The sequence below is a fragment of the Cylas formicarius genome, unplaced genomic scaffold, assembly GCF_029955315.1.
Source record: "Cylas formicarius isolate icCylForm1 unplaced genomic scaffold, icCylForm1.1 PGA_scaffold_10__41_contigs__length_53128322, whole genome shotgun sequence".
Classification (NCBI taxonomy): domain Eukaryota; kingdom Metazoa; phylum Arthropoda; class Insecta; order Coleoptera; family Brentidae; genus Cylas; species Cylas formicarius.
Window position 1 is genome coordinate 37,593,239 of NW_026844214.1, and position 27,237 is coordinate 37,620,475.

The window sequence follows — 27,237 nt, forward strand, 5'->3', positions numbered from 1 at the left end:
AATGCGGTACACCTCATTTCTATTCCTATAACTAGGAACGTTATTCTTAATCTTAGTCTGACGAGATCTGTCAGATAAAAAGTTCTTTACCTATTTTAGTCAGGAGTCTTTAATGCCATATGAACATAATTATTACCCTCGTTATATCACTGCGCGAAAAGCTCGGCGAAATATCAACACCGTGTGACGAACTGATATCAGAATTTTACTCCATCTAATAAAACAAAAAACAATTTGAATATTTCAAAGTTCGTTCCTTTTGTAATAAATAAGTTTTCCATTAAATAAGACGCGGTTAGTTTAGGTCTATGTATTTAATCTATGCCAATAAGAAAAAAGAAGAAATGTGGGGGCAAAAAAATTAGCCCTATGGCACTCCCACTGAGTATCCGAAGTTTCTCGAAATTCATCAAATTGATAGGAGTAATGACAATCGGAATAATCTCCGTTACCGGCAATAAATCATCTGCACGGACAATCTGATTTTTAATGCTCCACGAAAATCCGCGAATAATTTATCACGCGGGTCTGGTCTCGGACAATTTATTAAAATTTATCGAAATCGGTAATCGCACATTCTAAAGTCAACGTTCGACGTCCATGTGTCTTCGACACGGGGCGAATGGTCAAGCGTCTCTGCATAATTTCCGTATAGGGGAGTCACGGTAACGCCGAGGCGAGCGCGACACAATGACACTTACAGCGCGGGACAAACGAGTTCCTTATTCCTTATTAAAGGAAGATAACAAATTTACCTCACCTCTCTAGCTTATCGGACTTTTTTTTTATTTTTATAAAAAGGGTTAAATTTTAAAAACGTATCCTAAACGACTTTTTATGTGCAATAGAAAAGTTCCAAACGTTTTTAATACAGGGCGTTCCCAATTTAATCAAATAAGATGTGTTTCCATGAGAAAACAACTTGTTTGGTCCACCCTGCACAACAAACGTAATAGCCGAGGTAATAGCTTTTCAGTTACTCATATAAACAGGACGGGGATCTCTCTCTCCTTGTGTAAATCGCGCATAAACCGCCTCCGCCTCGAACCTCTAACAATGCTTATCTCACTTGCTATCACTACCTCCTAATGCTCCATGTGTTAATACTCCATTTTAATAACAAAATGCGCATTAAGCACTGTCTGACGTATATCATATTTTCAGAACCCCGCAGTTCTTGTTCTGTCAATGGCGTAGTAAAAATTCATTGCGAGGTCCGCACCTACATCATAATAGGTTAGAAAAAAATAAAAAAATGTTTTTTTTAAGTTTAGAAATTTAGAAATATTATTAGATAATTAAAAAATGTAATGTCTCATGTCTTTTATTTGAATTTATTTACGCATTTTGGAGCACGAAATTTTCATATTCTTTTTCTTTCAGTATTTCATTGGTACAAAGCTTTGAAACCAGTTTAACCGGAAGTGGAATAACTTTTTATTTTAATTGCACTATGCATATTTTCTCGGCCACTACTATTACGACGGGGCTTTTAATAGAATTTTTATTTTTAATTCGAAATAACCCGTCTTGCAATTTTCACATTAAATTTTTCAAAACCCCAGTGGTCAGCGATCAAAAAGAGACCGGCAATCCTATAGAATACCGTCATAATATCCTCCATAAGACCTATATACGTTCATATTTTGTACGTCTGGCTAGAATTTTTTAGAGTTTAGTAGAGTAACTGAAAAATAAAAAAACATTTGTATAGTTATATATATCCTCGACTATATTACTAAAACTCATATAAAAAAAAATTACAGTTATATAATATCGTCGGTGAAATCAAATAAAGAAACGTAAACACATAATATATCTTTTAAAGGGGAGACAAGAGATAAAACAAATATTATATCTTTGAAAAATCCATAAATCTATTCTGTTATATTTTCGATTATATCTGTCGAAATATTACTCACGACATTACTATACTCTGCTATGATCAAAAAGAAAGAAAATAGCAAGATTAGCATATTAATGCAATATTTTAATTAAATCCAATTGGTTTTTCAATAATCAAAATCTATTATTGAAAATAGTAAAGGAAACTCGATCCGAGATGTATGTGCTTTTTCTTCGACTTTTCGAATACAACCTCGTTACTAAATCAAGGCCGTTTCTACCAGTTTCTTCAAATGCCACAGAAAATGATTTATGTGAACTTTTAATTTCGTTTTTTTTCTTATAACGAAATTCCGAAAGATTCCATACAATGGACATTAATGGCACACACCGTTAGAAGTAGTCACGTTTTGCATTTACGCTAGCGACACATCCTTCATTTGTCTTTTATGAATATAGAAATATGCGTACTTAACAACTCGTGCGGTCCATTTTGTATGGGATTGATCAGGAGGATGGGTCGCAAAAGATCTGAAGAGACTTTTGCTACAAATGAAAATACTGTTGAAAAATTTCATTCGGACGGGAGTTTGTAAAATAAAGATTTTTTTCACTACAAACAAATCCTAAAATATATTATTCTGAAATGTGAATAGGTATGCATCAAATCCATCAAAAATAATTAAGCTTAGAATAATCTCGCAAATTTCATTTCGATGTCCGCCATGAAACTTTCGAATTAATCGAGATCTCTCATGTCTATTACAAGTTAATTTAAACAATTATTTTTGACGACCAACCAAACTAACCAAAAAAATCATACTTTTCGACTGAAAAGTAATTATTCCCCGTTACGAACGGGGATAAATAATTTTTAAATGCCTATTATAGATCTGCTCAACCCGAGGCCCAACCCGACACTCCAACATGAAGTAGCGTTACAAAAAACTGAACTTAAAACGGAATCCTTTTTGAAGCAGATGTTTATCGGCACACGAGCATCTCTCTCTTCTATTGCTCACACAATGCAACGAAACAACAAAGAAAGCGCTCAGGTAACAAACCAAAGACACACACACATATACAGCAAAGAAATTTCGACCTGACTGGGACTGAAAGTGAACGAACGAACAGCTGTCATGTTAAAACATTTTTCGGTTAATAAAAACAATATTAATTTTCCAATTAAATCCAAATTTTATCTTCGGTTCAACGCCAAAATTTGAATATTCGTTTCAATCGACGTTAAGATTCTTAGTAAACAAGTAATTATAAGCACGCATCTTTTTCAGCCACCTATACAACTTATACTTTTTATAATCTGGACAAAACCAACTGATATTTTCAAAAATATCTACCACAAATGCAAAACTTCATGAATGAAACAATTTAGTTATTAATGAATAATAAATAACCTAAGCAAAGCAAGATATTTATTAATTTTCATTACTGAGCAGGATAATCGGACTTGACAAGTTAAAATGCGAATTGAAAAAAATTGACAAAGAAACAATAAATAGAACTGGGCTCTCTCTTCACAGCAGATGCAACAATTATCAAATCATAAGTATTAAAGTTACGAGCATATTAAAGCCAAAAGACAACTTTATTGTTTAAAAATGCATTTGGTCAATGGCGTCCAAAGCTCGGCTACTTGGTATTATATTAAAAAAAAACGAAAAATAGAGGAAACAATGTTATTCTATAACTTTAATAGTTTTTTCTAAGTATTATAAAATAATTGAGGCTAAATTATAATGACATTAAGCACAGCAACATCATCTCGCTAGGGGGGTGGGGTTTCAACTTGATATCATACATTAATTTTTATGCCGAATATAGCTCGTAATATGGATTTAAAAATAGATACATGTAACTTTTACTTTGATTGCAGGCGCATTTTAAATCGTGAAATGTCGGGTAAAAATTGCATATTTCACGTTTTGTCAGTTTTGGTTCAATCTAAATCTCTCACTCTATCGAATGATGCATTTCCTAAACTGACAATTACATGTACTCACCCCAAATAAAGTATCTGACTACGCGACTTTATAACCATCAAGACGCCGACTAAGACCTTAGCTATCGAAAATGCTAATATTGTGAGTTATTTGGAAATCTTGCAATATTTTTGGTTCCGTTTATAACTTAATGATTCCAAGTCATGAAGTAAAAATGAAATTGTGTGCTTTATTTATTTAACTAGCAAATAACAAATCAATTCCCGTTTTTCTATGGCGGATTCACTCATCCAAACCTCAAACAGCAATTAAAATTAATACCAGTTTAAAACATAGAGTAAATGGACTGGCAAATGAATATATTTCGCATCTCACCACTTTTCGATTTTTTAATGTCAAAATTTTTTGATATTGATTTAATTTTTAATGCTGGGAAGAATCGAAAAAATGAGGCCTTAAAATATGCCTTCTTCGTTTCAAATTTTACATTAATTTAGTAAAATCCCCGGGGCGAAACATATTTTTATTAATTTTAGTGTTAAATTCATGTTAAGTGAATTTTAATGATAGCTTGCGTGAAAGCACAAATAATGAAGGCCTTCACATGGTAGGTATTTAGTTGTATAAAAAAAAAATAGACAACAATAGCTCAAGAATTCCGAGTCGCAATCTCAAACTCACCTCCAAGTCATTGAAATTAACATCCGGTATCACCGTTCTACGAAAATTCTCAAATAACCACTACACACCGCACCAAATGTTAAATGCATGGTCACCGTAAGCAAAGTTCAACATCACCCAGCGCTTTTCGTGTCGACATCGCAGAAACCGCAATCACCTCACCAAAAACACCACTTTAAAAAAACCTCTACGTATATCACGCCATTGCCGAACACATTTCTTCGTTGAAAGACTCGGGTGAAACACCAAACCTCCCGAGAACACAAAGCCTAAAAACTTTCGCTTTAAAGAAGAACGAGCAATACGCGCGATACCAATGCCACGGCACCGGCTTGTCCCACGTTCAGTAGCGGTACGTTACTGCGGGTCAGCAAAACGTGTTTAGGGAATTCGGAATACAAGAAGGCGTGACCCGCGGAACGTTGACGTGGTGGAATGGGGGGAACCCGACTTCACCTCCCAGCACTTTTCTGTGAATAGAGGCGAGAGCGGGCGCAAAAGTTGGGGCCCGCGTTGTATCCTCTGTGTGCCTCGATGTTGTTGCACCGGACACGAACCGCAGGTTAAACTTTTTCCCTATTAGATTTCCAAGTTTTGTAGACTCTTCGAACGTTGCGCCGCCGTCGGCCATACAAATAATGCACGGGAACGCATTTTTACTAATGGAAACAGATAACGAGCGCATATGTAAGGGAAAGCTACAGTTTTCTTCCGCATTTTGCATACGACACACCGCTCTTTTTTTGATCCGGATGTTTTGTTTTCTTCCCCGAAGAAAACAAAACAGGCACCCCAATTAAGTGGGATATTATTAAAAACCTGAGACATTACGTTCTAGATGAGCTTAAAAAATATAAAAAAACAGAAAACAGAAAAGTGTTGTTAAATTCCTCAGAGATTATGTAGACTCGAGACTCTCCTGGTTCGAACGGGTGCATCGCATTCTCAAAAAACTTTGTGTTTACCGCTTTGTCATATGGAGGCTCCGCCATCAGGTTTCTTTCCCATTGTTAAAAATGTACTATTTTTCCTATGTCTATTCCTGTCTCAACTACGCCTTGGTGGGTTGGAGAGGTTCCCCAAGCGCGGGGCAAGTCTTTAGGACGCAGAAAATCCTCTTTATTGATACTTCCTAATATGTAAATACTAAATTTTGACACTTATGTAAAAAGCAACTGTAATCTTTGTATGCTCTCAAGAAACTCAGATGTTCAGTACAATTTAACACCGGATCTTAACATAAAAATACCTACACACCGCCGTCTCTTACATCAAATACTCCTTTTGTTGTGACTGTAAAAATTTACAATTAATTGCCTATCGAACTGAAAGACATAGCTGGTCAAATAAAATTCAAATGCACTCTTAAAAACAAATTGCTACGCCTCGCCTATTACAATATTAAGGATTTCCTTTCTTGTGATCCCTTTTAATAAGTATTCGTTGTTTGTTATTGCGCATATATTTGTTATTTATCTAACATTATTAATTATTATTTTTATTATTAAATTTGTATTATACTGACAATATCCAACACTTGTAACTCAAGTCTTATGGAAATAAAGCTATCTTTATCTAAGGTTTGATAAAAATGTACTTTAATAGTATAGCATGCGACAAATTTAATAAACGACACTTCGTTCACGAATGAAACGAGCGGAGCAAGTATTTGACGAACGACTGAAGAGCACCAATACTGAGTGATGTGTGACGTGAAAATCAGGACTGACAAAGGTCCAAATACCCTCGGTATTCAAAATCTACCAAATACATGCGGTCGTTTCCAAACCCGCGACTAAAGTACCAGAAACGCCGGAAGTGACTCGTGACAATGTTTAACGAAATTTCCGTTCTAAAGTGTCGCGCTGTGCATGCCTGATCAATAATAGAGTATTTTAGAGTAAGGAGTAGAAAAACAAATTAATGAGCTCAGCAAAGTCTTCTATACTTCTACATATTTTTGATCGATCAAACAACAATAGTCAGCAAGAAATTCGGCATTCATTTAGAGCCTCCTCTTAATTTATTGTCTAAACTGAAGTTTCATTATGACGAAACAAGAACGAATACTAATATAGGAAAAAACTACACCGGAATTAACTCTTAGAAATACGTCGTGCCACGTCAATTTTAAATATCTACGTATATACACAGAAAATCTCTTACGTATCCCTCCAGATTTTTATGCTGAAACTAGTGGTTTAACCCAAACATAAGATGTTAATTTTGTGAATATATGCAGCGCCAACAAATTCAAGGAACTACTGCTAACTTCTTTTAATGAAGAAAGTTATACAAAATCGGTAAAATTAGTGCAGTTTTCCTGTTGATTAAAATGGTTATAACGGAACAGCACTTTCCCGAATTATTTAAAAAAAAGTTTTTTTCGATCGATCGATTAGCATCTCTTAATACAAAACGTTATTATGATGGCTTATCAGACTAAACATTAAAGAGTTATAAGTCTATTCCTATTTGGTCCAGTTTAAGATGATTTTTAAGATAAAAACAAAAAAGATGAAATTAATAACATTATTTATTGTTTAAATTAGTGCTAATGCAATCAATATATTTTCCTTATCGTCGATAAAAATCGTTATACAATAATATCTAAGATCTTTAGATGGCGGTTACGAATTTAATATTCAACATTTCTGTATAACTTTAACAATAGTTTGTACATTAAATTTGCCTTTATTTGGTTTTGATCAGAAATTTCATGCCAAACTAGATAAACATCCGTATAGGCTAAAAGTATACAAAAAGCATTTTAAATTAAATCGAAAACGTAATGCTTTATTGTTTTTCCGTCCAATAGTAAAGAAATTATAGTTGAATTTGTTCACGCTGTTTTTGCGCAATTGTGTGCATTTGCCTAATAACATAATTCTTATGGTATTTTAAAGCGGCAATTCTTGCTATTTTGCGAAAATGCATCCCAAAAACTAATTGTCGCAGAAAAAGTATGTACGTAAGTATACAACACGCTAGTAAATTTCGAAAAAGGACTAAAATCATAAAACTTGTAGCATAATATAGCATTATCTCAAGCATGGTTTAACTCTCTCTCCTGTCATTAACTAACTGCCCAAAACGTCATTTTTTCAATGAATTTAAGTTTCGCGTTTTTAAATTTTTGAAAAATCTTTTGAAATTCATTTTAGTGACACGTTTAACACATTATATAAATTAAAACATTAATGAAATAAGTATCTAGCTTATACAGTTTGCTACCAAATACAATAATTATAGTATAAAATGCCATTTTTAAGAACTAGGTGGAAATAAACGAATCAAAACGATCCCTCTTTGTGCCGCACCATCAATTTGTTTGAATGACGATGCAAAAACGTCCACGAAATAAATAGAAACTATTTTTGACAACCGTATCTACAAAAACGTCTATCGTTCTAAACAACCGAATTTGCTGTCCGTTGATTAGCTTTACTCTGCTATGTGGCCGGTACGTTAAAAATGGCTCCTCGGTTTGCGAGTACGATTCCATCATTCCAAATCGACGCTGAAATGCCTCCGCTCCTACTTCAGGAGTAATGAAATAATTTAATTTTTAAATTATGCGTCATTTTTATGATTGTAGTATACATTACAGTTTGATAACTTTTGCTTTACACTAACATACACACACACACACACACAAAATTACATTTCAGTAACAAAATGTATATAATTTTAAATAAATCAAGTTAGATGCGCTCGTTGGTAGGATAATTTTATTGATACAAATACTATGTTACGTTATGTTGAACTAGTATTATTATAGTTTGAAACGAATTGTGGTTTTTAAATAAATATTTTGTGTTATTCAAAACCTAAAAATGTTTAATTTTAAGATTATATATTCCACAAATAAACTACTAAAGTGCAAAAAATAGCTGAATTTTTGATTTTCTGTGGTGTCGCAGCAAATCTCTACATATTTTTTTTGTACTAGAATGAATCCAGATACAGACAAAAGTCAAGGAACAATATCGGCTAAAGAATGTTTGAAATATTAACCGATTTGAAAAAGAAACTTTATTATTTTCTAATTAGAATTAGCCCAGGAAAACGCTCTTTAATTTAGTAGCTATGTATAAGTAATTTTTGATATTTTGTTGTGCGAGACATTTTCCTATTGTTTATTTATGAGTTTTTTTGGTTAAAAGATACCTAATTGTTATACATCGATTGATTCATATTATCATACTTCAAGAGTTATACATACTTATTAAAGTATTGTTTGTTTATGCTTTTTTAAAATACATTTATGACAAACGAATAGTTTTAAATCGGTGCAGTGCAGGCAACTAAAGAAAAGTAAACGCAAATGTATGGAAATGACCATATTAGTTTTCCACTTCCTGTGACTTGCAGATAGACAAGGCTTAATATTAATTATGAATTCCTCAATGCATCAGTGTGTATTAATTCCGGAAGAAACAAATAACGTGCCGAAAAAAATGGCATTAATAAATTACCGGATTTTCAAAAGTGTCATACGAAACAAAGTTGGTTCGTTACCAACAAGTAAAGGATCATTTATTTTTGTCCCCACGCACGAGTCACCACTGCCCACGCCGCTAAAATCTTTTATACTGCGGTTATTAAAATTTTATTTTTCTGAATATGTCGGTCATTTTTCATGCTTTCCATCGGTGAATCTGATACTTTGTCGCGAAAAGAAATTCAATTTTCTCATTCCGGTGTCTACAGTGTCAAGACACTTTTTTTTGTTTAAACGTGCTTGTTGTCTTAGGTTACAAGGGTCAAGTCAGTTTCTTTCTCATGAAGTAATTCAAGCCACTGTCTTTCCGATGTGATTCGCGGTATTTACGTTGATATAATTTGATAAATTGTTTGTTTATTCGGTCACCTACCGTTGACGGTTTATTTTTAATTGCGGGTATTGTCCTCCGTTTTATTAAATTGGAAATTGAAATATCATATAAAACTTAACTTTAACATCTGTTCATGAAAACATAAATTTGTCACTAAGATTTGCATCGCAAATCATTTTAATCAGCAGATACCCTGTGTTTTTTACGGTCAATTCGAGCAAAAATAGAAAACCCTAACAATGGTTTGTTAAGCTGATTACTTTTTTTTTCATACATGAGTTTTTATTCCCTGTCACACCTTTTTAACTTTCTGGTTTTAAAATTAATAAATAATACTGAAAATTTTTCTGATCAAAGATAAAACTGAAAGCACACTTTTTGAAGCAATTTTGATAACGATATCCATTCCCAACGCCATAATTTTAGGTACTAGTGTATATGAGGCAACAGTGTAATCCACCCCAGTGTATACTTTTACAGCTCTAACAATTGCACATCTCTGACTATTACGTAGTGTACATTTTCTATTATCGGTTAAAGAAAATAATGAGTGCTACCCAGACTAAAGTGTATTATCTTAATTAACAATTAAAGAAAGGTCGTTAAATTATTGCTTTTATGAAAATTAATTCCTTAACGTTTCGGTACACGTCTAACCAACTATACATTGGTAGTCAATAGATTAGAGCAATTTAAATATCAAAACGAAGATTTTCTAAAAAAGGTGAAATAGCTTTCAAATATATTACGTCCTATTGCTGGATTTATAATAAATTAACAATTATGGATAATGAGGTATTAAGAAATATCAAGCTTCTTTGATATTAACCAAAAAGGACCATTTTTTCTGTTCTAAATAAGCTAGAGGTTCGAGAAATTGTTTCAACTTTCATATAAAATTGGTAGTCCTATAGAATATTCGGTGAAAACAATTTAGACCGATTTTGGTTTTGCGGCAAGAACAAAATTTATATTTTTTCGAGAGATTTATTTCACATTTGTTTCGAAATTGATTTTACCATTTGAATTATTTTAATTTATTTTTATGCCATGAAAATATGACCAAAAACACAATATACCTCTACGAAAGTAGAAAATATATTAAAAATCTGTCAGCTTAAATCTCGGTTTTAACATGCGTAACACAAATCTATCCCGGTAAGACAGATGCTAATTGAATTTGGTAGCTTGTTTTTTAATTAATTCAAAATATTGGGCATAATTAATTTTTTTCATACGGGTTGGGAAAGAAGCCTATTTGCAAACAATCGTATCTAGTTTGTATAATAACGGCTGCAATCTCGATATTCAATCTGCAGTTACGTTTATTATAAATAAAAACGCCATCGACTTTCCCGTTACCGAAATCGAGTACTAAATTAACAAAACGTTATTGTTTACTATCACCTGCTTACGTAATCTTACACTTGTGAAACGCAAAACGTTTGGAACAAATTGCTGATTAATAGCGCCCGTTGCCGTAGAGTGCTAAATTAATTGATGTCTAATAAAAATTAATTTTAAATTTTAGCTCCGCACGTGCCGAAATAAAACTAACCAACTAACTATACTTGGCAGGGTTTTTGGTTTTTGAAATTTACTAAAAGCCAAATGTTATCTTTTAAACTATTACTATTAAACGGGTACAAAACCAATCAAAAAAGAATTAAATAGAATCTTAGTACAATGAAAATTTTCATGTTTTCAAGGTATTACATTTACTTTTCCATCAGGAATAAGTAAAAAGTAAAAATGTCGAAAAATTTAAGCCCTTATTACTTGTTTCTACAATGGTACTTTATCCCGTTTGCAAACGTTAAAACATAAAGATGCTAATAATCGAGATTAATGAAATTTTAAAAGAGGAAAAAAGAACTTGGAATGTTTTTTGGTAATTTCAGTAACTTCTAGAATTTTTGTTTTCAAATTGCCAAATTTCCTGTATAGGCAGGCAATTAGTGTTGGGACTGATCAACTGACCACTCTTTAATTGACTAGTCCAAATTTTTTTTAAATAAAATCTTGCAATTGTAGAGTGTTATCTATCATTATTTAATAACGACATGTATTGTATAATAAATTATTATGCGTTTGTGATGTCTAATTTACATATCTTCAAGGAAATCCCAATAATAATGTCGACTCCATTTGGTTCCCAGAACGACGCGACGGCGATGTAACCCACAATATAAATAAATAAATATAAATTTCATGGTCAAAATAAATAAGAACTAAAAGTTTAGATTTTCACGAAATTATATATTTTGACATGACAATTGTATTTATCAAATGTCATTTATCAAAAAAAAATTATGTCAAATTTCATTTGACACGGTGTTGTCGAAACAACTGCCATATTAAAATATATAATTTCGTGAAAATCTGAACTTTTAGTTCTTATTTATTTTGATAAATGGATTTTCATCACGTAAAAGCCACCTCAGTTCAAATTTCATGGTATTTTTAAAATTATTTCGTTCATTTGACAGTCAATTGACACAAAAAAAATTGACCGGTCAATTCCACAACCCTACAGACAATACAGTGAACATTTTTGTAAGCTGTTTAAAGGTAGCGGTAGAAATATCTGTTTTTAGTTCATATATAAAAATATTCCTGAGGATAATGCCTCAGAGATTTTATAAAAAATGCGATAACGCCACAAGCGACTCACAGATTGGATTTAGACAGGGGCTGGACACAAGAGAGGCGTTACTTGCAACGCAAGTATTAACACAGAATTGCTATGGCGAAAAAATGTGTGTTTATGTTTTAAAGACTACGAAAAGAGTTTTGACAAAGGACATCAGCACAGGTCAGAGTGGCAATGGTCTGACCAACAAAATTCAAATTCGTCGATGAGTGGTGTATACTGTTGCCGCTCTCGCTTAAACTATACTGGGAAGCCATTTTTCAGGAGTCGCTTAAGGACAAAGAAATTGGGATCAAAGTCTATGGTATATGGTATATGCTGAGGCTATGTTGACGTCACTGCTCTAATTGCGGACAACATTATCTACAATAGATGGTTAATAAGGTGGGAGACTGTAGCCAGGATATGGGATTGAACGTGAACACAAAGAAAACTAAATTCATGGTTATTACGAGAGAAATAGATACATTTAAAAACGCCGGCTTAACGTAAAATGGAAAGGGTATAGAAGGCGTGGAACAATTTAAGAATGATCTTCAGACAATAAAATTGAAAGCAGAGTTGAACAAGCCCGAGGCGCATTCCTAAAATTCAAAAAACTGTGGCGACTTTGACCTTGGTCTTCGGTTGAAATTGGTGGACTGCTATGTTTGATCAGTGCATCTGTGCGGTGTTGAAGGCTGGACATCAAAAGCAAAAGCCATAAACAAATAGAAAGCAATTGAGATGTCGATATACCGCAGAATTCTTAAAATACCATGGATAGCCAGAACGGGAACCGAATATGATTTCAGGCGTATTAACAAAGAAAAACTGCATACCTGGATCACACAATGCGCAATCATAAATATCAACTTCTGCAACTGATTATTGAGGGCAAGATCGAGGGTAGAACAGGACTAAGACGAAAGAGAATGTCATGGCTGAGGAACGTGAGACAGTGGACCGGCATACGTGAGATTCAGACATTGATCCACAGATAAACAAGGTATGGAAAATGTGTTTGCAATCATCCATTAACGGTTAAGCAGAGAAAGAAGAAGAAGAAGTTCATATTTTATTAAAACATTTAGAATTAATGAACTAACCATTAACAAAATTTCCCAGTGGTTCACAAAAGCAATAAACAATATTATTAAATATTGCTAGACCATAGCTTGCCTTTTTACAATTTTGAAACTTCATAGTTTAGCTGCTTTTCATATAAATTTATGTTGACTTATTTGCATGTCTGTCTGCCTCTGCCTCTAACGTTTCAGTTTTTTCGTTTTTTCATCAATTTCTTCCTCAGCGTTGCTTTTTTGGTTGCCACGCACACGAACAACTAATCACAAAGGATAGTCAAGAAAATTAGAATGTAATTTTCTGAGATATATAAATTTTATACTTATCACAATATACTTGTTTTTAATTTGCCGGTGGCCGGCTCTAGTAAAAATATTTTCGAAAATCATAACGTATTTCAAAAAAAAAGAACTATAAGAGAACTAAAAGTTTACGAATTCTGTAACCCAATCTGTTCATTTTAAAATTGCGAAATAAACAGTACCGCGAACTCGTTTCGCAAGGAATTCCTTATTCAGCCGGATATTGATAATATTTTCTGTTTCGAATAAGCGGCCTGCTTTTTCTCAGACGATAATTTAAAAAAATAATCGCTTAAAGATAAAGAACGTTTAAGATTCCTTCGAAATTGTAGCAAACCTGTTCGGTAATTTTTTTAATTAATTATGAAATGTTGCAGATACAAACAATTGTTTTAAATGACAAAAATGACCATGATATTAATTATAGGGGGCTCGGTTTTCAAGAAGTGGACCTTGGCACGACCATATTCCCAGTAGGAGATGGTATAATTAAATGAACTTTTAAAGAACATTTATAAGAAGGTATTAATTACGCAACTCTTTGAACCCGTTGTATATGTGGCTCTAATGGTGTATACGAGTACTAAGTAAATGATGTACCGGATGTCCCGTTTTCAATGTGACATTATGGGAAACTCCATTATTGTTGAAGATACAAAGATGCTGTTGAAAAATCGTATAATTAGATTCGTTACCACCGCACGCGAGCCACTTCGCACGTTCCAGTATTTTAGTCACGAGTTTGGGAGCAATCAGAAGTTTTAGGTACCTTTTATTATTGGTATACATTTAGTATTTTGACGTTTGTAAGTTCTGCCAGTCATGCCAAACGCCAGCAGGTGAATGTTGTCGTGCTGTTTTGTAAACACGTGCCCAAAAAATAATAGTCGAAAAAGTATACAGGGTTAGTAAAAAGTATCGGAACGCTAACGTCTCCCACACTGTCAAAGCTGAAAGCATAAAATTCAATACCTGGGAGTTTTTGAAGAGGCAACAACAAAACAAAAACGCTAACAGCAATGTTGTCAGATTTACCACATTTACATTAAACTATACAATTTTGTTATTTTAAATGGAATGCCTTATTTATTTTTGTTGCAAAGAATTACGCATATCGAATTTAGGAAGGTCTAATAAGCAACACCGCTTTTTCAGAAAAAGTACCGGAAGGCTAAATGTCTCCAAAACTGCTCAAGCTGGAATGACAAAATTCAATACCCTGGGGTTTTTGAACATACAGAATTCAAAAATGCTAACGGCAATATTGTCAGATTTACCACTTTTACATAACACGTCATTTTGTTATTTTAAAGCTGCCTAAGCTGAAATGATAAAATTCAATACCTGGGAGTTTTGAACATCAAAAATTCTAGCATCGGTGTTGCGAGTTTTACCCTTGTAAAGAATCTTAACATCTGATAATTTCGGAGAATTTATTAAACGTAGCAACTTTTAGAAGTGTATCAGTAAAAGGTTTCGAGAAATCTGACAACATTGCCGTTAGCATTTTTGAATTCTACATGTTCAAAACCAAAATATCAAATTAGATTATCAGATCGAAATTTCCCATAAGAAGTATCTTCTCCGTATACATTTTGCTTGCCTAGTTTAATGCATCGGGACTTTTTAAAACCGCTTTTGCATAAAATTGGTGAACGAGTTTTGCACGACCTAAAATTTTTGATTACATTGTCCACAACAATTTTGACAGGTCCTTATTAACCCTTGCATTGGTATGTGTTGTATTAAAAATCGGGTATACAAAAACACACCACATGCATAGGATGCGCATTAGAGCAATAATCAATGTTGACTGATGATTACTTTCAAAAATAAAAAATTTACGGACAGAGAAAAAACTATATTCCACGGTTGTCATCGGAAATTCAAATTATATTTGAGTCCCGTGGAATGGTAATAAACTTTTTTACAAACGCAACAGTAAGAAAAAAGTTTTTATTAATAAAATAATGCAATATTAGGCAACGAAATACGCAGACAAATTGAAATTTCAATGGGGCAATTTTTTTTTGTGCTTGAGACGCAGAAAAGTGGTTAATATTAAATTATTTTATGCGTTCTCGTACTAATATCGAAAATACGAATATAACGCAAAAACATTACATTTTATTAAAGTGAATATAATTCGCTACCATTAAGCGATTAATGAAAAAGTTGTATCGCAAATTACATACAATAGTTCAGAACATAAATCAGGTCCGAAACATATGGTCAATAATGCGTATAATGGGCGTGCGATAAATAAATGCATATCCAAGAGCGTTATTTTCAGGATAAAAAACTTAAATAATAATTGCCACCTGAAGCATTTAACAATTTATTTAAACGATAACAATGGGCTAAGCGTTTTAAAGACGTATATTATGAAATTTGAGGAAAAAGAAACTTTTTCAACTTTATCATATAGCGATGAAAATAGCTTTGTTCCAACCGCAGTCAGAAACCGGTTTGGAACTGTAAATTCCTATCATTCAACTGATCAAAAAATCAGTTGAGTGACAGGGATTACAGTTCCGAACAGGTTTCTGACTACGGTTGGTACACAGCTATTATACCGAAACCCGACAAAACCGCTTAATGTTTTGACAGAAGGAGAAATAATACATTTATTAATATACATGTGGACTACGGATTCTACAGCCTGAGCTGCAAATAAATTTATTGTAATATAATAAATTACTTATCCAGGATAATCCAAAAATATTTTATTAGTAGCAATCACAGAGCAGCAGAGATGATTGGTTACTTGTAGTATTGCGTCCTATGCCAGTAATAGGATATAAAGTAAATAACTATATTATAAAATATGAAGCAGAAAGACACTTTTACATGAAATTCTAACATTGCAGACAATGGACAACAACATTCTCAAAAATAACAATTGAATGATTTTTTCTACTCTCTACTCTAAAATATCCGATTATGCATGAATCAAAGCGAACAGAAAGTGTCACTTTAAGAAGTCAGCCTCATTACCCACTGTCGCGAGCCACTTCGAACATTCTCGGTACTTTGGTCAGGGTTTGAGAGCGATCGAATGTTTTCGGTTCTGTGTTATTTTGACGTTCGTAACGTCACCCGTTCTATTTTGCGAAAATGTATGTGTGATAAACTTCTTCAGACTAAAATGGCGTCTATCAAACTTGTGCATAAAATACTATTAAAAGAAGAATTATTCACTAAAGATGGTGGAGTCCCTATTAAATTATGGTATACTGCTATGGGGAGGAGCACAGAACGGTGATCTAGACCATCTAAAAGTAATACCAACCTATATATTACGCACTTTACTGAGAAAACCAAAACAACATCCAATTCTTGTATTGTGGGGATATACTTGAAATTAGGATTAGGATTTGCTTTTCATTTTTCTTTTCTTTTTGTTACACTGTTGGTATTGTATATTTTTTCTTTTCTTTTCGGATATAGTTTCAATGTTTCCAAATCTTTTATTATTATTATTATTATTATTTATACTAATATCTAATCTTCTGTGACGACAGATGTCTGGACAATTAGGCACTTTTTTTTTCGTGTTCGGTCAAGGTTGTATAGCAATAGCGCTAAAACGTTAAAGAACTCTTTTACTCACAATTATATGTTATCAATCAGTGGCGAATTAAATGTTATATTTCACACTACTTACGACCCTTGTAGCATATTTCCATTAAAAACTGATATTAATTTGAACGAAAGGAGCACAGCAAAAACTTGAGCGAGAAACATATTTCTATACTTTTCTGAAATACATAAAAACTCTTAAAAAATATCATATTATGCAACAAGTGCGGTAAACGGCACGAGTCACGAGTTTAATAAACGAGTGACATAAAAAGTTTAGCAAACGTTTTTAAACTTGTATCCATTTTTCATACATCTCTTTGTAATAGCCACTCCCCCTTGTCCCTCACTCTAATTCCAAGTACTATTTAATAGTAATTCCTAAGTATTTGTGTTATAAATAATGCCGCCAAAATTCTTCTTTTTCCCCCTCTGGAATCATTCAAATTAACACTAACAAATTAACACTAACACTATTAGCTTACTTAGCCTAAACGTTAGTTTAAGCTAGAACTTTCGTAACTATTTATGGTGAAATGCTAGGTTTTTTATTTTAAACCGACTGGTATTACAACGAAAACGGTCGAATGCGATCGGAAATCTTTCTCTCGGATGAGAATAATAAATGGATACCCTCAGTTTTCTCCTTTCGCAAATTATCAATTGGGTTTAAAAATTTGATGAATAGGCGCTTGAACAGTTATGCGTAGTAATGGGCTCTCTCTTATTGACAAGATATAGGTAATAAAACAAACAATGGAGGTGTGTTATCCGCTGAGAATTCGCATTAGCGCTCTCGTAAAAATTTGTGCAAGAGTTGTTCAGAACCTACAGATCGTAAGATACGCATTATGTATTTACTTTTGCAGAATGTCCCACGCTTTTGATAGTTATTACGGCCGATTGACTCTCGTTGTTGCACTATGATTTGCCAACTGGTTGTTTTCAGACATTTTTTTTTGGATTGTCCTTTTGGGCATGCTCATAATATCAGCTGTTTGCGAGATTACCTGCAATTGCGGTGCTACTTATTTATAAGCAACATGTGCGTAGTCAATCTCCTTCTTCTATCTACATATAAAAATTCGATTATTTCCTTGAACCTATCGCAAAAATGTGACTGAGTAAAAATGTAAAAATCGTCTCACAACAACAGTTAGCACTTTTTGTGGAAAATTTTTTGATAGATCTTGTCAAAACAAACTGTAATAGTAATTTAGTAATAGTATCAAACAAGCTAATGGGATCGTTGCTATATTTACTTAATTATCATATTATTAATGAATAAGGTTTTTTTTTCGCCAGGAAATTATATTACCAAATAGCATTCATGGTGACGTTACATGTACTCAATAAAATTAACCATTACCAACGATTAGACTTGATGGGAAAAACTTTGTATTTTACCATATACTGTAAATCTAAGACTATAGAAACAAGAAAATATGAACGTAGTTCTAGTGATTAAGTGTAGCGGGTGAAGTACTGCTTTTAAGTTTTAAGAATTTTAAAAATAGATATTTTTTTTCAACAAAAATAAAACGTAAATTAATAATAAGATCAAAATCAGCGGAAAAAGTGCGCCCATAAAAATGTTTTATAACTATGGAGCTGAAGAACTTGCATTGAATTATACAAATTATTAAAAATTTGTATAACAGTATGACGTTACTGAAAAGAAAGAATTTGCAAACTAGCTACCAAAAAGACAAAAATATCTGTGTAACTTCCTCTCTCCCTGTGTAATTTAATTTAATTAGTTGAACAAAAACTCCATTGTCTTTACGTTTTTCAATTTCAAACTTACTAATAACTTTATTTCTGGCATTCTGTCTTACCAACCTTGTCTTCGAACGTAATTTCCTAGAATTATCCCGCGAAAAAGAAAAGTCGACAAAAACACTCCGAGTGGATTGATTTTACTACCTGGTAATTACATTTCCTGTTGCCTTCTCGGCATCGATTTTGCATAAATCTTCTTTTACACCTATTTCCGGGAAACCGAAATACGATTTCCATGAATGTTTTTCAGATGTGAATACCGAATTCGTTTTCATATTGTTAATCGTTCCATTATTATAAACGGGACAAATCGTACAAAAATACGAAAATATAATTCTTGATGAGCTGAATTATTACACAACACTTACCTCCGACGCAAATATTAATTAGTTTAGAGGCAAACGATTTTTAAAGATGCATTACAATCTACATCACAGAATTTTTTAAAAATCTGCGAAGTTAAAAACGTTTTTTCGTATATGGCCAAACAGGGCTCCCTGTGTATTAAAATCTTACAGATGGGACAACCACTTCCATTTATTTTTTAAAATAAAATTAATAAGTAATATAAATAAATAAATAAAAAAAAATACGATTGGCAAAATTAAATCGATTGTATATCGATAACCAAAGAATAAATAAATAGAACATAAACCCCAACGTGTGTAAAATATAGTTGCCAGGTAAAAATGAAATGTAGGTTCCATTTATCAGTGGAATGGTTATTAGCTGGTTAGAAGCTAAGCTTGCTGCCCATTGTCAATTGTCAATCCCAACTAATCGTGAATTGAAAAACCGATGGTTAAAAAAAATAGATATCCAGTTTTCAGTCCATTGCTCATTTAGAAATCTACAAAATTAATATTCAATTCGGTTTTTTAAAATACAAAGAGGAAACAATATTTTTGTTCACTCGCTACTCTAAAATACTTAATTATACACTTGTGGCGTTTCCGGTACTTTAGTTACGGGTTTACATTACATAACATTCACCGTTGTCTTGCAAAAATCTCCCAAAAAACTAATGGTCGTAGTAAAAGCATTTTATACAATAATTCGACAAAACGCCGCAATTTGTCGAATTTGTATTTTATTCCTTAAATATACATGTCAAAAAATTGTCAATGACATAGAATTGACCGATGACACTTGAATTAAATACAAAGAAAATGAGTTGAAATTTAAATTTTATTCCTCCTAGCCAGATGTCGTTACGTGGATCTTCCCCCTGTTCCCTATAACACTTCAAGCTTCGAGCGAGGCCATCCATCTGCATCATTTAGAAGCTCTTAAATCCAACTTAAAATTTTGTTCCAATTAATTCTGGACAACGCCGAACGTTTTCAGTTATACGACAGACATTTTTTTTATAAATCAGCTTAATTATTATGCTGCAGAGGCAAAATTTGAAAACTCCAAAATTTAATTATGTACACAAGCGAACAAAACTCGGTATTTCATAAAAAGTTCACCTTATTTAAATAAACAACTACAACAAAAATATTTAACCAAATTTTTAAACATGAAAATATTTCAACAATATTTCCACATATTTTGTTCAGAATCAAAGTAAAACATACTAACATACTAACTGAAAAAAAAAATATCGGTAGTAATTAATCTTATGACCAGATGTAAATTTGTAATATTTAATAGAAAAAAATATTGCCAAATGCAGAAGAATTTGTATAAAGAATTATAGATCAAAAATCTAAAAAATTAATATTATTACAAAGATTTGCATAGGTTTTTGTTGCTTATGGATCGAATTATTTCTTGAAAGGCGCAAAATACAATTGCCAGTTATCGCGATAGAGATTTTATCTGTGACATTATAGTTAGCTATTATCGAATTGTTTATGTTTCCTTCGTTTGGCCTTCTGAGTAATTAAAATAAAAATACGACATTCTTTAACGCCGCATACGCTGTCATTTTAGTCATACTTTCGAAAAACAGTCGCTTATGTTACGAATTGATATGTAAAAATAAATGCCACTGTGACGCTGAAATGAAGATAAACTATATTAATTTTGTTATAAAATATTTACCAAAAAGGAAACGAAAAAAGTTTAATTTTATCGGCATTATATTTAACTATAAGCATATTTAACTTAATATTTTCTTGTGCATTTTTGGTTTTTAACTCTTAGGACTCAAGATATTTAAGATTATCTTGTTAAAATATTGTAAACGTTGTTCGTTATACCTAGAAGTTCCAATATGCCTGGTCCCAATTAATTTTTTTGAAACACTCTGCTAATATTTATAATTTATCTTATCAAAATGCACGCTATAATTCAATAAACTAACGGATGATACCCCGGAATATTTTTTCATCATATATTTTCTGAAAATCGAAGGTTGTTGTTCTTTTATTGTTAAGTTATCTTTTGAAATAAAATTATGGAAATATTTTCGGAAAATTAAAAAAAAACTATCAAAGGCGAATTGTACTTGAAAAATTTGTTACAAAAAAGCGACAATTCGAAAACATAATAATGTTCCATTTAAAATGTCAATAGTGAGTCACTGCGTATAAAAATCAACATATTAAAATTAGTTCATTAAAACGTGGTCCAGACATATTCGTTTTGATTTCAAGTGCGATTTCAGTGTTTGAATTCGGCAATTCGATGTATTTCGAGGAAATTATCAAGGACAAAAACAACCCCTCCCTATCCGGAATAGGGAAGGCATTTTGGACTGGTTTAGTGCTAGTTATAAGGCAGTTTGGATGCAGCCGGGATTTCAATTTAATACGCGGAAGACGTCGGTCGATTTCCGGGACTCGGATTAGTTAAATCTAATCAAATTTTCCTGGAATTTTTATTAAGATCTCGGAAAAACATGTCCAGCAATTAGTGCCATGGACATATTTGGCGAAAGCGCGGTTCTGGAATTTATTATGTTTTCCTGAACCAGAGAGGGTAGCGGATTTACCGGGAATTCCGGGACGAATAAATTTCTTCTGAAATCATAAGTCCGAGGACCGAACAAATATTGCGAATTTTTTGCCATCAAGATTAATTGTTTGATATACGGAATACAACGTTCGACCAGATTAGCGAAATAGCTTACAACTTCAGTTTAGAAGTTCAACAAATATACACAAATGAATCAATTTTTTGAGTGCCAAGTATACTTTAAACAACAGATTTTCCGGTATCTATGACATACAGGCTCCAACTTAATAGCGTGTCAATACAGGAGGAAAAATTTTGGAGCTCATTTTAAGGGAAAAACTTGGTATGCATTTCCTGCACGTCTTCACTTTTGCGATACAGCCTTTGAATACTTCACCATATTGACAGAATAATTTTTTTAATGTCAAAATTAAACTATTTAATAAATTAGTAATTTTTCAAAGGAACTTCCACAGACTATAAACAACCGATGCAGGAGGAATCCAGAAGATTTGTGAATAGTAATAAATTAGTAATTTATTTCGGGCTAACTGTATCTTCAAAAGTGTCAGTGATAATTATTTTAATCTTATTTTCCTCTGGAAATGATTTTTTTTATTAACATTTTGAAATTATTAAAATTTTGCGTCATATGTTAATAATGCCTTTCCTTCTCTTTTGATGTTATCGCTTTCGAGTCGATCCGCAATACAAAACTCAACGCATTGTAGTTGTAAATATACATTTGTTCGACATTTAGTAGAAGACCGGTATTACGGATCTGCTAGCCTCTATAACTATAGCTCATACCAAATAAACTTTTAGTCACGTCATCGAACTCGGTGAGCACAGCGTACATTTGCTACTTACTGCGTTTCAAAGCTCAAACTATATTTTATTTGCTGGGTTAAAAGTACAGTGATATGGATGTAGTCATAATCTATGTTCGGCTAAGTAATCTACCAGATATTTCTTTGTCGGATTATTCCTAAAAGAAATACAGCTGAGCAGTCCACAAGTATAAAAATTTTAAGTTTAAAATAGCAAAAAATTGTCCTAAACCAAAAACTCGTTTCGTTATTTAGAGTAGTGCTACCAACTGAATCCAGACTGGGAAATTTAAACTCGAATCAAGTTAGTCCGGTGCCGAATATTTTGGCGAAGATGGTTTTAAAAATCGCGTCATCCATGACGTGACTAAAATTTATTTTGTATGAGCCGTGTTCAAGCAAAATTCACGTAAAAATGGTATCACATTATTATTTTGCATGCTTTAGGTGTCTATATTTGGTCTTATTTGAGCAAATAAAGTTGTCGTTCAAGTAAGTAGTGTTTTGAAAAAAAACTATAATGTTACATCCCTAAAAACGGTATGCATGTTTTGATCATTTGTTCTATTCTATTATCTAGACACTTATATCAACCTATAACGAGAATTTTATTAAAAAATTGATTAAACAAGTAAGGAAATGTAAATCCCCACATCGTTGGTTGGCAACGCTCATTTGGCTTCGTAATAAAGCTGGTCCTTAAGATTTTGAACTCCACCATTGTTGGAAAATCATATTTCGTATACGCGTCTTTTACTCACTTGCCAGACGCGTGACACATGCAAGACATACTCTGTCCACTTCCACTGATCGGAGCTATTTCGTTATAAGTGTATGATAAAACCAGTTTTAAAAAACAAATGGGAAATGGAGAGACTTATTTCTACCAATATTTCTCTTAAACGACTGCCTGGGGACTTTTTCCGAACTGTTCTTTTCTTTTTCCTTTCCCGAGGTAAGCTACCTTGTCACCACTAATAAACCAGATATTGTGAATAATTGTCCGTTTATGTGCCGGTATATTGGAGTTAAAGGCATTCATCATAAACAAAGGAATTTCAGATGATAATTCGCACACATCTCGATTCAAATTTGATACCGAACAATCGACGGTTACCGGTTCGCTTGGACTTCTTGGAAATTCTCATGCATCGGCTACTACTGGTGTTTCATAAATTTTGATCAAACTCACTCCTCGCGAAATCTCAAATTCTATTGTATTCGCCGCGCTTCCAAAAATTCTTTTTGTGAGAATGCCACTAAATTAGCCCGACAAGCCCGTCTACAAGAATGTCGCAACACAACGACTCTGAAATAGAACCGCGTGATGCGCCGCGAACAAAAAGATCGCAAAAAACATGACATCAAAGGTGTCTTCCCGTTCAAAAAAAAATCGTCAGCAATTTATAACCGAGTCCGTCTTTAACCGTGCCTGGCAAGAGGCTCGCCCCAACTAAAACATTATTCACTAAACACTTGTTAAAATTCCTCCACATAAATTTTAGAAAGGTTTAATCATATTAATTTTTCTCGCCGGCGGAATTTTTTGATTGTATCACATTCGTAAAAGGGGAGCATACGATTTGTATTGCGGCTAAAGAAACGACTCAATTTAGTTTAATATACCTACTGGTATTAACGAATCTAATTTTCTCTTGGGGATTATTTCTTCGTGCCTTATTTGGAAACGTAGTTTGTCCTTAAAGAAAAAGTAATCAAAATTTTACCACCTTTTGTCGTAAAAAAATAATTTTCGAGCACTTCATGTGGAGTTTGTATTAATTACTACATTGAAAACTTTCAGTTTTTAAATATTTTATTTATTACATACGGCCATTTCAATATTGGCAAAACCGTAAGAAAAAAATTTTTAATGTTAATTCTGCTTTGGGAACGGGTTGCTTTCGGTTAGTCCTATTAGTGCGTTTGGAACTAAAATCGTGTCGACCCGACTTAAATAAAAAAGCAAATATATATAAAAATAGTATATTATGCAACAAGTGCGGTAAACGGCATTTGACTCACGAGTTTATTTGACACGAGCGGAGCTCAACGGAGCGAGTATTTAATAACCGAGTTATTTAAAAAGTTTGCCGAACGTGTTGCGTACTATACTTTTTCTACGACCATTAGTTTTTGCGTACATTTTCGCAAAAAAAAGCGAATACATTCACAGAGACGACTGTCAGAATTGACAAACGTCAAAATATCTCCGAAAACATCCGATTGCTGCCAAACCCGTGCGGATTGGTGGGAAATGAAACTGACGTGGTAAAGTGACGCTTCCCGCACGCTAGATCGGTGGGTAATTAGGAATTTTACAGACGGGAGTAGAAAAAACTTATTTTTCTACTCACTTCTGTAAAATGCCTAATTACACACCGATCTAGCGTGCGGGAAGCGTCACTGCACGGGTTTGGCAGCATGCAGATGTTTTCAGAGATTTTACCGCAGGGTTTGACAAACGTCAATTCTGACGGTCATGTTAGTGAATATATTCGTGTTGGTTTGCAAATATGTACCCAAAAACTAATGCACAGAAAAATGTTATGCAATATATCAGACAATTTAAATGCTACGTGTTATAAGCTACAATTAAAATCTAGTGGACTAGTTTACGGTCTTTTTCTTTAAATAAACTACTTAATGATTAGTTGTAAAAGTTAAATAAACAACATAACGTTTTAAAATTGTGATTATTTCGTTGTTTACCGTTAACCGAAGAAGGGTAAACGAATAGGTTTGTTGAATGGCAACTAGTAAATATTTTGTTTGAATGGTCCGAAATTTAGTAATCTGATAAATCTCTTATTATCTTTAATTTGTTAAATTGTGATTTTTTCGTGACGGTCGCAATGCCGCAACAAATGCGGTGTTATATAATATACTAACGGGTGATTCAATAAGAGTTTCCACATTATAATCTGATATATTTTTGAAACGGCACTGTATTTGTTTATTATCATATGAGATTTCTAACCTCAAAACATAAACAAAATTAGTTATGGAGCAATATACGACTGAACAACATCCAAAAATTGTGCAAGCCTATTATGAAAATGGTCGATCAAGAAAAAATGCATTTCGGGTTGTTTAATTAACGAGTGAGTTAAAAAGTTTACCGAACGTGTTGCATACTATACTTTTTCTACGACCGTTAGTTTTTGGGTACATTTTCGTAAAACAACACGAATACATTCACTGACATGACAGTCAGAATTGATAAAATTCAAAGCGTGGGAAATATCTCCGAATACATCCGATTGCTCCCAAATCCGTGCGGTAAAATCCCGGAAATGTCCGAAGTGGCTCGGATTCGTGGGAAAGGAAACTGACGTGGTAAAGTGACGCTTCCCGCACGCTAGATCGGTGGGCAATTACGTATTTACAGACGGGAGTAAAAAAAGGATTTTATAGGTATGTATACATGTTGTTTCGTTAAGGAGAAAAGTTGTGAGATTTCGTATAAAGTGATCAATGGACTGTTGTATATATTTACACGTTAAAAAAAACTGGTAATGTTAATGCAATTTTTTATCAGAAAAAATTTACCGCAAAAATTGATAAATATCCGTAAACCAGTAAAATTTGCATTTTAGTGCTATGGCTGAAAAAATCGGGATTGATACGCTTTAATAACTTTAATAAGTGAAGGTGGAGGGAAAACCTCCAATTCCGGTTTTTTTTAATAATACTTTCATGGCAGCTGTTGGTTGTCTGATTTCATTAAGCCATAACGTGAAGTATAATAAGAAAATGAGATTCCAGATTCTTATAGGCTTGCTATATAGGCTTATAATCCAACTCGGTCCACATTTCCGATTTTAACGAAGTATAACATTCTCTTATAGAATTAGGTATGTAAAATTGGTTGAAAACTGCAAATAATTCGATTTATTTATTGCAATTTAGATTAACAAACTCCTATATTGAAAACTTTGAAAGCATTTTCTGATTGTCCATTTACCAATAACGTATATAAAGTAGCATTAGTTAAAAATTTTAGTAATTACATATTATTTGTATTTTGCCGTGTTCATTATCTGAGTGGAAGCTTGAACATACAATACAATAAATATATAAGGATAACGATTTGTTTCCTATTGGATTTTTTCTATTAAATAATTTTGATATTTTATCGTGAAGGATTTGGTTAATCGTGAAGAGTTTAGAATCATCAAAAAACGCCAATTCAAGAACACAAATCCACTTTCCATAGTATAATAATAAATTTTAGATTTTAAACCAAGACGAAAAGATATTTGAAATATTATCAAAATATAAATAAACGGTTAATCTGTATGATTTCGATGATATTGATTGTAAAGAAATATCTTTCGATACTACTAGGCCAAATTTATTTATTTATTTTTAAAATGAACTTATCGATTTCGATATTTTTGTGGATAGGGTGAAATATCTTGTGATAACGGACAACGGCACATTTATCAAATCTTTAAAAACAACTAAATTTCTCCGTTTCTTTTTCCATACAAATAACTTTCGTATTAAATCATATTAAATTTCTTAATTTAGAAACGAACAAAGACTTTGGCTTTAACAAGGGCGACAAACAACAATACAAATTTTTCTTTTAACATATACGTTGTTCTTTCTAAGGAAGAAAGTGTCTGCTTTCGCCGTAGGAATTTCTATTATTTCTGAAGTAAAAAGACCAATGTTCGGTTATCATCGGGCGACACCGAAAGTTTGCGAAGAAGATTATAAAAGCGAGCCTTAGTGTGAAAATACCTTCGGCTATGGTGAACATATCAGCAAATAAGTAATATATAA

At 32.8% G+C, this 27,237-nt stretch overlaps 1 protein-coding gene across 6 annotated transcripts in view; it reads right to left on the bottom strand.

Annotated features, from left to right (window-relative positions):
* Positions 1-27,237, bottom strand: part of LOC132695835 (ephrin-B2) — a 343,644-nt gene that overhangs the window by 46,129 nt on the left and 270,278 nt on the right. Inside the window, exon 1 of one of the 6 annotated variants that reach the window (XM_060660396.1) lies at positions 4,488-4,797. The exons of the other annotated variants lie outside the window; for them this stretch is intronic. The gene's annotated coding sequence lies outside the window, so the exon portion shown is untranslated. Of the gene's footprint in view, positions 1-4,487; positions 4,798-27,237 lie in introns of those variants that run through there. 6 annotated transcript variants of the gene reach the window in all.